Below are 10,950 nucleotides of genomic sequence, written 5' to 3' on the forward strand. Positions count from 1 at the left end.
AGGAGGCATATCTACTGGGGGCACACCTGGTGGTGTAATGTGACTGATGGACACTATTTTGTGGTGTAATGTGACTGACGGACACTATTGTGTGGTGTAATGTGACTGACGGACACTATTGTGTGGTGTAATGTGACTGACAGACACTGCTGTACGGTGTGAATCGATATTATTCTTGGGCCACGCCCCTCTCCAATCTGTGGCCACACTCCTATTTTTTGCTGCGCGCATTAGGCACGCACTAGCCCGGTTTTGCCTGTCGGGGGGCCCAAAGAAAACTATCGCCCTGGGTGTCCCGGCCCTGTATATATATATTTATTAGAGATGAGCGGGTTCGATTCTCAGAGAACCGAACCCTCCCGAACTTTGGCTTCCAAGTCCGGATCCGAACCAGGCAAAACGTCATCATCCCGCTGTCGGATTCCTGCGGGATTTGGATTCCATATAAGGAGCCACGTGTTGCGGCCATTTTCACTCCAGTCTCGGAGAGTGAGAGGACGTGTACTATTCAGTGTGCTCAGTCTCTGTTTATTGGGGCGGAAGTGGGGTGACAAGCAGTAGCGGATCTTGCCACTGGCAAGCAGGACTTTTGCCCGGGGCACCGCCTTCCAGAGGGCGCCGGCGCCATCCAGAGGGCACCGCACCATGGCAAGATCCTCTACTGTGCCCCTGCCGCTGTGAAGGGAACCAGACGCTACATGTCTAGTTTCCCTTCGTGGAGGGGACCTTTGCTGTGCGGTGCGCGATGACGTCATCACGCAGCGCGCAGCATTGTGACACAGACGCTAGGGGTCATAAATGACCTCTAGTATCTATGCTGATCCGAGGAGAGGAGCGGTACCGGTGGAGGTCTGCAGCGGCCTGGAATCAGGAGCGGGGATAGTAAGTATACTTTTTTTTTCTCTTTCAGCGGCGCTACAGGGGGCACAAATGGGGCCGTAACTGACCACACCCCCGTATGAAGCCACGCCCCTATCATTTTGCCTGGGGCGCCACATGGGCAAGAACCGGCCCTGGTGACAAGTGTTGTGCTGCTCAGTCCAGTCCATATAGCCAGTGTAGCTGTAAAGTGGTGCTGTGTTGTGCAGACCAGTCCAGTGTAGTCACTCAGTGTATTGTGCTTCATCAGTCCAGGCAGTCACAGTGTTGGTGTCCTCTGCTGCCATATATCCAGTGTAGCTGTAAAGTGGTGCTGTGTTGTGCAGACCAGTCCAATGTAGTCACTCAGTGTATTGTGCTGCATCAGCCAAGGCAGTCACAGTGTTGGTGTTCTCTGCTGCCAGATATCCAGTGTACTGTGTCATCAGTAATTCCAGTGACGATATATACTGCTATATATATCCACTGCTGCAGTATAACAATTATAACAACCTGTTAGGCTGCATCAGACCATTGGTAGTGTCCTGTGTCATCAGTAATTCCAGTCATTCCTGTGACGCATATTGTCTCTTATAACTCCCAAAAAATAATGGAGAACAAAAATTTTGAGGATAAAATAGGGAAAGATAAAGAAGAACCACTTCCTCCTAGTGCTGAAGCTGTTGCCACTAGCCATGACATAGACAATGAAATGCCATCAACGTCGTCTGCCAAGGCTGATGCCCAATGTGATAGTAGAGGGCATGTAAAATCCAAAAAGCCAAAGTTCAGTAAAAAGAACCAAAAAAAAGTAATTTAAATCGTCTGAGGAAAAACGTAAACTCGACAATATGCCATTTACGACACAGAGTGGCAAGGAACGGCTGAGGCCCTGGCCTATGTTCATGGCTAGTGGTTCAACTTCACATGACGATGGAAGCCCTCATCCTCCCGCTAGAAAAATTAAAAGAGTTAAGCTGGAAAGAGCACAGAAAAGAACTGTGTGCTCTGAGATGGTATCACAAATCCCCAAGGAGCGTCCAAGTGTGTCAGAGGTTGCGATGCCTGACCTCCCCAACACTGGACGGGAAGAGGTGGCTCCTTCCACCATTTGCACGACCCCTGCAAGTGGGGACAAATTAATACTCAGTGAGGAGGAAGTACACTGTGAAAGGGGTGAGGAATCGGAGGATGATGATGAGGTGGACATCTTGCAACTGTAGAGCCAGTTTGTGCAAGGAGAGATTGATTGCTTCTTTTTTGGTGGGGTCCCAAACAAACCAGTAACTTCAGCCACAGTTGTATGGCAGACAATGTAGCTGAAATTATGGGTTTGTTAAAGTGTGCATGTCCTGTTTATACAACATAAGGGCGGGTGGGAGGGCCCAAGGACAAGTCTATCTTGCACCTATTTTTCTTCTTTGTATCATGTGCTGTTTGGGGACTAGTTATTTTAAGTGCCATTCTGTCTGTAACTGCAGTGCCACTCCTAGATGGGCCAGGTGTTTGTGCAGCACACTTGTGTCGCTTAGCTTGGCCATCCAGCTACCTCATTGCACCTCTTTTTCTTCTTTGCATCATGTGCTGTTTGGTGCCTATTTTTTAAATCTACCATCCTGTCTGCCACTGCAGTGCCACTCCTAGATGGGCCAAGTGTTTGTGCCGCACACTTGTGTCGCTTAGAATAGTCATATAGCTACCTCATTGCACCTCTTTTTCTTCTTTGCATCATGTGCTGTTTGGGGACTAGTTTTTGAATAGTGCCATCTTGTCTGCAACTGCAGTGCCACTCCTAGATGGGCCAGGTGTTTGTGCCGCACACTTGTGTCGCTTAGCTTAGTCATACAGCCACCTCGGTGCAACGTTTAGGCCTAAAAACAATATTGTGAGGTGTGAGGTGTTCAGAATAAACTGGAAATGAGTGGAAATGAATGTTATTGAGGTTAATAATACCGTAGGAGCAAAATTACCCCCAAATTCTGTGATTTTAGCTGTTTTTATGTTTTTTCCAGAAATCATCAAGATCCAAAACCAAAACCAAAACACAAAACCAAGCCAAAACCAAAACACGAAAATGGAATTAGAACCAAAACCAAAACACAAAAAGTGCCAGCCGCACATCTCTCTCTCTCTCTCTCTCTCTCTCTCTATATATATATATATATATATATATATATAGTTTCCTTTTAAAAAACTATTATAACTTATATTATGACAGTGCATACTGAACATTATATTCTGATGTTTCATGCTCATGATTCATTGAATGGTCTTAGATAAGTGTAAATAAATATGACAGAGGCTCTTGTAAGGGTGATGTTCTTAGCAGGCGAGGTGACTGGTCACACATGGTGCTTTCTCTGGCAGATACTTAGTCTTGGGAACACCCAGCAGAATAGTACTATTTAATTAGCTCACATTTGATGAATATCTGAGAATAATCACATTCCACTGATGTTTCTTTTGAACATCTGTCTTCTGTTACCTTTTTCACCAGGGAGAGATCACACCAGCCTTAACTGTTGGGTCAAACTCAGGAGTAAGGGCCACACCATTAAAACATAGCTATGTACCTTCATTTTTGTGGGTTTATAACTACATTTAAAAAGAAATAGGAAAAACTACTAATTTACCTTTCCTTAAGGACAACTCCATCCTAAATTTACCATGATCAGATGTGAATAATGCAGATGTGTATTTCTGACATTTAATTGCAGCTCTACTAAAAAGAAAAGATTTACTACTACACAGAAGAAGTTACTTTGGTATCTTTATTATTATTATTATTATTATTATTATTATTACTTTTATTTTTTTAAATCTTTGCCAATAGGACTCAAAGCGCTTTACAGATACCATGTTTAACATAATACACAAGTTTAGAATTTCATAAAAATACACATCATAGTGAGCATTGCTCTACGTCCTTTCGGATTTTGGATATAGGGCCTAATTAATGTTTGTATGCAAATGAAATTGCTATTTTCTAGGTTACGGAGCTGCTAATGTTAGCAAGTTAAGCTACTGCCCAGAAATGAAAAGAGACGCCTACCGGAGCAATCACAGATTAATTCGCAATTGCGCACACGTTCTCAGCCCATACGCAAAAATGAGGAACATCAAGGTTAAAGGTAGGCCTATGGCTACGCAGACTGAATACAGCTGCAGAGATGCAGTTGCCATGTTTTTACACGTACGAGCTCACAGCTGATGGCAGAAAAACACCCCAAAAAACGGACAAGACACACCTGCGTTTTTCCAACCACTCCCTGTTAACACCTCCAAATGGTCACTTCCTGTCAATCACTTCTCCAGGAAATCGTAATTGTGAGATCGCCGCAGCACCTTGACGCATGCACATTGCGATTGCAGCACATGCACAGTCTGCTGATGATCGCTCCGTTGCGTGATCATCAATGTGTACAAAAATGAATGAGGCCCATAGTACTATATGACGTGTGGGTTTTATAGACAGCAATGTGTGACTGAGGAACTTGTACAATTGATATTATTACAACCAATCTGGTAACAAGGTTCTGTGGTCCCATGTCTCTTCAGCTTGGAATAAAGATACAGGTGATGTGCCCTAATACTGTTTCTTTATATAAGTCATCAAGAGGTACAGCTGAAGGCGATTGTGGTCATTTCATGTGATCTCCCAATATGGTTACAGTGGGCGGGATGTACTAAATGAAAAATGCGGTAAACTCCCTGTTTACCGCATTTTCCGGATGTACTAACCCCCGGCCGGCAGGACAGTGCCGCGGTGGGGTACGCCAGCTTTAGCTGGCGTACGTCCATAGAAGCCTATGGGCTTCTCTCCGCGGCGCTGTGTGAGGGATCCGATCGGATCCCTCCCAGCATGCCCTGCGGCCGCCCCCCGTCACCCCGCGCATGCGCAGACTGACTTCTGGGGCCGAATCCCGGAAGTCAGGCTGCCGCTGCGCATCGCGGAGGACAGCTCTTATCGGAAGAGCTGTCCTCCGCAATGCTGATCGCATATGTTAGTACATATGCGATCAGCAACGTAGCGCAGGGCGGCGATGTACATTAGTACATCCCGCCCAGTGACTTTTATGGAAATAATAAGCAAGGGTTTTAAGGAGTCTTTTAGTCCAAGTTAATTTGATTTTTAATAATTGTCTTATGGACCCTTGCCCATTATACACAGTTGCTAGTTTAGGGGTCAAAAAATATCTTGATTATTGATTACCTATTGTAACAAAGGGAACATTGGGAACACTGTTCAAATTAATCCTAAGGGTCCAATTTATTAACTTTATTTTTAATAAAATAATATGAAAAGGTTGTTTTCACAACCTTTTCACATGATTCTAGTATCACCTGAATGTATGAAAGGGTTTTTGCGAGCAGTTTCCATAAAAACTGCTCTGAACACTTTTTAATTTGCTTTTTTTTGTAGTAAGATCGCATTTCCCATACTTACAGATGTAGCCACACTCATCGCAGCTACATCTTACTGCGATCGCACTTTGTTAGGCTGTTGCGTGCACATCTGGGGCACGTGCATGTCTTCGATGCGCATGTGCCCCATTCGCATGAATGGGAGCAGTAAATGCCACAGCTCGGCATGGCTAGGCGTGGGCTTGCCTAGCCACGCCGAGAGTGCACGTTTATGGCAACTGTAGCCACGATGAGCATGGCTACATCTGTTATTGGGAAATGCAATCTGACCAATTTAATTAAAAAAAACAATGTTGAAAAATATCACAGTGAGCTCTGTGATAATAACACTATCCTGAGATAGCGTTATCAGAGGGCTCACTGCAGATCCTGCACTCCTGGAAAACTCGGCAGTGTGATCAGCTAATTGTTTCTAATGGACACGCAAGCTGATCACTGTGAAAAAATAAATATATATATTTTTAAATACACTAACATTCCCCGATGATCGGTCCCCCGTTGCTCTCCTCCGGCTCTGGTCTTCTGATCTCCAGCTCCTGCACTATGTCCCTGGTCATCTGCTGTAAACCGGCATTTACAGCATCAGATGACCAGGTCACGGTGCATTAAGCTGGCAAACATATGACCGGAGGAGAGCACTGAGGGTTCGATCACTGGGTAAGGGTAGCGATACGGGAAGTATATGCCCGTTGGCGGTAGTGGCTGTGTCAGCAGCTCATGTGCAGCCATTACTCTGTTCCTGGATGCGATAATCAGTACATCCATGCAATTAATCAATTATCGCATTGCGGATTTGGGCAATTTAGTCACATCTGCATCCTCGGATGCGGATGGTGATAAATCTACCCCATGACTGATAAAAAGATTTATCTATACAAACTTATAGCAGTTTCTTTCTATGTTCATAAAGCTGAATTTATATTTAATATTTTCTTTTTATATCTGCTCTCACACCACAAATACATCATAAATCACTGGGGAATACAAAGCAGTTAACTTTTCACCCACATGCAGTTTCTAACATAATTATGTAATCTGGAAAACCATCACACCGAAGCTAAAATACATCTTGACCAGATGGGCCTTGCAGTGTAGAAAAGAGAAGAAAATAAGTGTACTGTACAGGAAATTGATTTGTACCCTTTCTCCTGAGTAGCTTTTTTGTAGATCAAATCTGGCCCTTAGCAGGCTCGTCTGACACACACCTTCCTTTCCTTTTGTTTGTTGGATTTTCCCCACAGACCCTTATCCTCAGAAATAGTATACGTATATGGCAAGAACAGTATTGTGACTTAAAGGCAAATCTACTGTATACTCCATATTTATTGCGTGATTAATGTTTTATAGTTGTTTTATTAACACATACTGTAAGTTGTTTTGCATTGTTAGCTAGTCCCTACAAACAGTACAGAGGTCATATGATACATTTCCATTCTGTACGTTTCAGAAAATTGATGGCAGGAGTTTTGTACCTGTTATTAAAAGAAAATTCTAAATGTTATGAAGAGGATTAATGGATGCATAAGTTCCATACTTTTCATTTTATTCATGTATTGCTGCTTAATAAATATATATGAGATAATCTTTAGCTGAATGGGACTGGTCAATTACTACCCCTTTCATAGAATTTAAAAGTAAAAGTTGCAGTGTAAGGAAATCATGTTTCCAGGTTACAAAATTATGTTTGTTTTATGTAATGAATCCTCTAAAAAAAATTTTTTTTTATACATATGGGGCTGATTTTGAGTTGGGGCAAAGCAAAAAAATAAATAAAAATAAGGTAACTGCACCTTAGCAAAACCATGCTGCACTGCATTGTGGCAGGTAGATTTAGACTTGGAAGGTCCATGTACAAACTCAAATCTAACTTTGAGTCATTCACGGACATATTGAGTCTACACCTGCCGACAAGGCATCCCGCCCATCAGGAAATGAGTCCCTAGAATTTAAACAGTACAATCAACTATTCTCTTGATTATATCTATTATATTATGTATTACCTGAACTAGGCAGCTGCTCCCAGGTAGGAGAGGGCTAACCTCTTGGGGTAAACAATGGATATGCACAAAAAGGAGCACTTGTCTAATTTGGAGTATAAATGACAGCAATGAACCAGCACACAAATGGATAAAAGAAATCTAATTTACTAAGAAAACATATAATGACAACAACTGCATAAAAAGCATTAGATCAGGTATTATAAATCCGCAATATGAAAAAAAAAAAAAACACAATGAAAAAATCTTGGAATTGAACCCACACATTTTTCTAAATAATAGGCAAAAATGTAGCAATAAAAAAAAAGATGTCCAGGGACGATTAATAATGTACTGTATGTGCCTCAAACAAACTAAATAAATACATGAATGAGTTATGGGAATCCATATGTGCACCTTTATAAACAGTAATTCCTGAGTATGTAGACAGCAGATCATATGCACCACTGGACAGCTTGATATGGTATTAATAATAAATAGTAATAGTTAATAAATAGTAGTCTGTATGGTCTGTGGGTGCGATGAACGTAGCTACATCTGTAGTACAGTATATCCATCCTAATCAGCACATCAATATGTATACTTGATATACCTTTTTACATATACATTGCATTTTTCAGCCTTTAGAGGAATATGATCTTTTTTTTAATTTATGACTGTCTCCGAGGATCTAGCTTTTTCTATTTTATATGCTGCTGCTATGGAGTGCTGAAAGTAGTGACCTTGGATGTTATTTATTTTATTGCTACATTTATTCAATATTGCTACAGTTGTATTAACATTATGTATTTTAATTAAATTTTTTAGGCCCTTTTTTCACTTGTGGTCTAAGCAGCATTCTTTGAAGTCATGAACAGTTCGTTTTTACATTTTTTTTACATAGATTTTGTTATCCATTAGCTATGTTTAATATTGTTTAGCTTGAAATACGGCAACACATTAATAAGAAATGTTTATATGAAAAAAATATTTTTTTCTAAGGTACAGATACATTTATGTGTTACAAGTGTTCTTTGATTTATCTTTTTATTGTTATGTTTGTTGTTTTTATTTCCACTCTCGATGCAGATGTGGAAGAAGTTGGAGACCTACTCATTCCAATGGATACTTTTGAAACAGAACTGTAATGATTGGTCACAGGAATGAAAATATTCTCCATGCGCAGCTCACTACACAGTACACATGCTACACCATTTATGAAAGTACAGTAGCTATATTATTACGAATCCAAGGAAAGGTGAATTTGATAGCTAAGGCTGGGTACATACTCGCTGATGTCAGTGACATAGTGCAAGATCCCCCGCAAACAATATCGTTCATACACACTGAACGATATCGTTTGCATCTCGTCAGTGATGGCATGCACACACATCCAGGTGCATGCCGTCTTGTACAATATCTTTAGATTTCAAGTTGAAACTAAAGATACTGTACCTTGTTAATGACCCGCAGGGGCATGCATCGTTAAATATATACGGTATACACACTTGCCGATGTATACAATATATTGTCTGATCCGGTGGTTCGGACGATATATCGGGTGCACATCGGCAAGTGTGTACCCAGCCTAAGGCTTTGAAAGGTAGATAGTCTAACCCTAATCCCCAACCCCCAAACCCCAGCCCTCCCTTCCCGCAGCCTGAACCTAGTCTTCCCTCCCACTCCCTTCTTAGTGCTTAAACCTAACCCTCCCCCTGCAGACTAAACCTAACACCCCCCCTTCCACCTAACCCACCCCGGCATACTTACAATCAGGATGCCTGCAGTCATAATTCCCGGGGTTGGTCTTCTGACCAAAGTCACGATTCCAGCTACAGGACCCCATTCAAAACTAAGGTCAGAAGGATAATTCTGACTTTATGGGATGCAGGATGAATACTATGCCTTTTGACATAGTGACTCTGCACTGTGCATGCCAAGAACAGTGGATGAGCAGAATGGGTCAGAATGATGACATTCTAATGTAAGCCAAGCACACTGAAGGGGTTCAGTATGGTTTCCTGATGGGTGGGATGATGGCAGTCAAATTACCGACAGCGGTTTACCGGCCATCTGAATCCTGACAGTCCCCTCAAACGTACGCTAACCCTCCCCTGCCCCCTACCCTATCCCTCCCTTGTGGGTGCCTCACCCTAACCCTCCCTTCCCTCCTGCCTGTACTAACCCTCCCCGCTTGGTGCCTAACCCTAAACTCCCCTTCTAAGTGCCTAAACCTACCCCCCCCCTCCCGAGCACAAGGACACCAGTGCTTCCCATTGGAAAGACATTCGGGATTCTGGCTGCTGGTATGTTGATGTCAGTATCCTGAGCGGCATTGGTATGTAGATGCCGGGCTTGTGGCATCCCTCGGGATTCCGGTATTGTTATATCGACCGCCGGGATCCCGTCCGTCGGGAACATAACTGCATCCCCAGTCAAGGCATGTGTGCGCAGTTGTGAACAGCAACAGTCTGGGAAAAAAGCAGATACTGTAAGGATCAGAAAAAATATTATTTGTGGGTGTTCAAGTGCAGTTGTAAGTAGAAGAGACTGACTGGTGATTTCTTCATCTCTGCCATATGTAGTGGCTGGCTGGGGGACATGCACATAGCACTGACCCATGAGCAGCGACTCATCTTTAAAGAGGTGTAGAACACAGGGGATTTAAGTTAGAGGTATTCCCCACAATCCGTAATTTAATTGGAGGATTGCATGTGCCACTGTGAAGGTGCATGTGGCCAGCCAGCAAAGAGGCCTGACCTAACTGGCAGTACCGCAAAACCTCATTAGCACATCTGTCACCAAGACTCCACCAACTCCAGAAGAAGAGAAAGGTAAGTCATGAAAAGGGAGAAGTAAGAGAAACAGACAAATAAAAAGGGTGAAAGAAAGGAACAGGCACAAATAATCAGGAAACAGAGATGTGCTCTCAGAAAGGGGGGACAGTGGCAAACATGGAAAGATACCGATAAGACAGTGTAAGGGCAGAGTCGCCAGCTCAGACAGGAAGAAAAGATAAGCTGGCACAGACAGGGGTAGTGCAGAGGATCTGGTGTAGACACGGGAAGTGCACAGAATCTGGTGAAGACAGAGGACTGGCTTAGATGGAAAAGGCAGATAAGCTGTTAGGGGCAGATGAACAGCAGAGAGGCTGGAGCAGACAGGAGAATGGCTGTCAAAGACAGGAAAAAAATGCCAACTGGTCTTGCCAGTCCCTGAGCCATTGTTAGGCAGGTAAGTAGTTGGATGGCCAGACATGGCCGCAGGGCCAGATTAAGGCAGGTGGAGACCCAGGGTGACCGAGGTTGTGGGGACTCCCACTACTGCTGGCAAAGCTCCCCCTCCTGACACAAAAACACCACCACCCTCTGCCTCAACATTTGGGGTGGAACAGCAGCATGGACAGCATGCCGGAGCATGGAGTTGTAGCTTGGTGACAAGGGGGTGTGGACTCCAGTACAATGCAGAGACAGAGATCCACATCCCCCATTTTCATCATGCTGGTGGTTGGCCAGAACTCCAGGAGCTCCCCCAGGCTCTCCAGTAGTCGGCACAGAGTCTGTGGATGATAGGCACATGCTCCAGTCATCCAGTTTTGGCTGCTTTGCACTGCAAAGTAGCGGTGTCAGAGTGTTCTCATCAGCCTGCTTGTGGGACAGCGGGACAGTCTCAGAAAATGGGACTGTCCCAC

This window comes from Pseudophryne corroboree, chromosome 3 (genome assembly GCF_028390025.1).
Source record: "Pseudophryne corroboree isolate aPseCor3 chromosome 3, aPseCor3.hap2, whole genome shotgun sequence".
Taxonomy (NCBI): Eukaryota; Metazoa; Chordata; class Amphibia; order Anura; family Myobatrachidae; genus Pseudophryne; species Pseudophryne corroboree.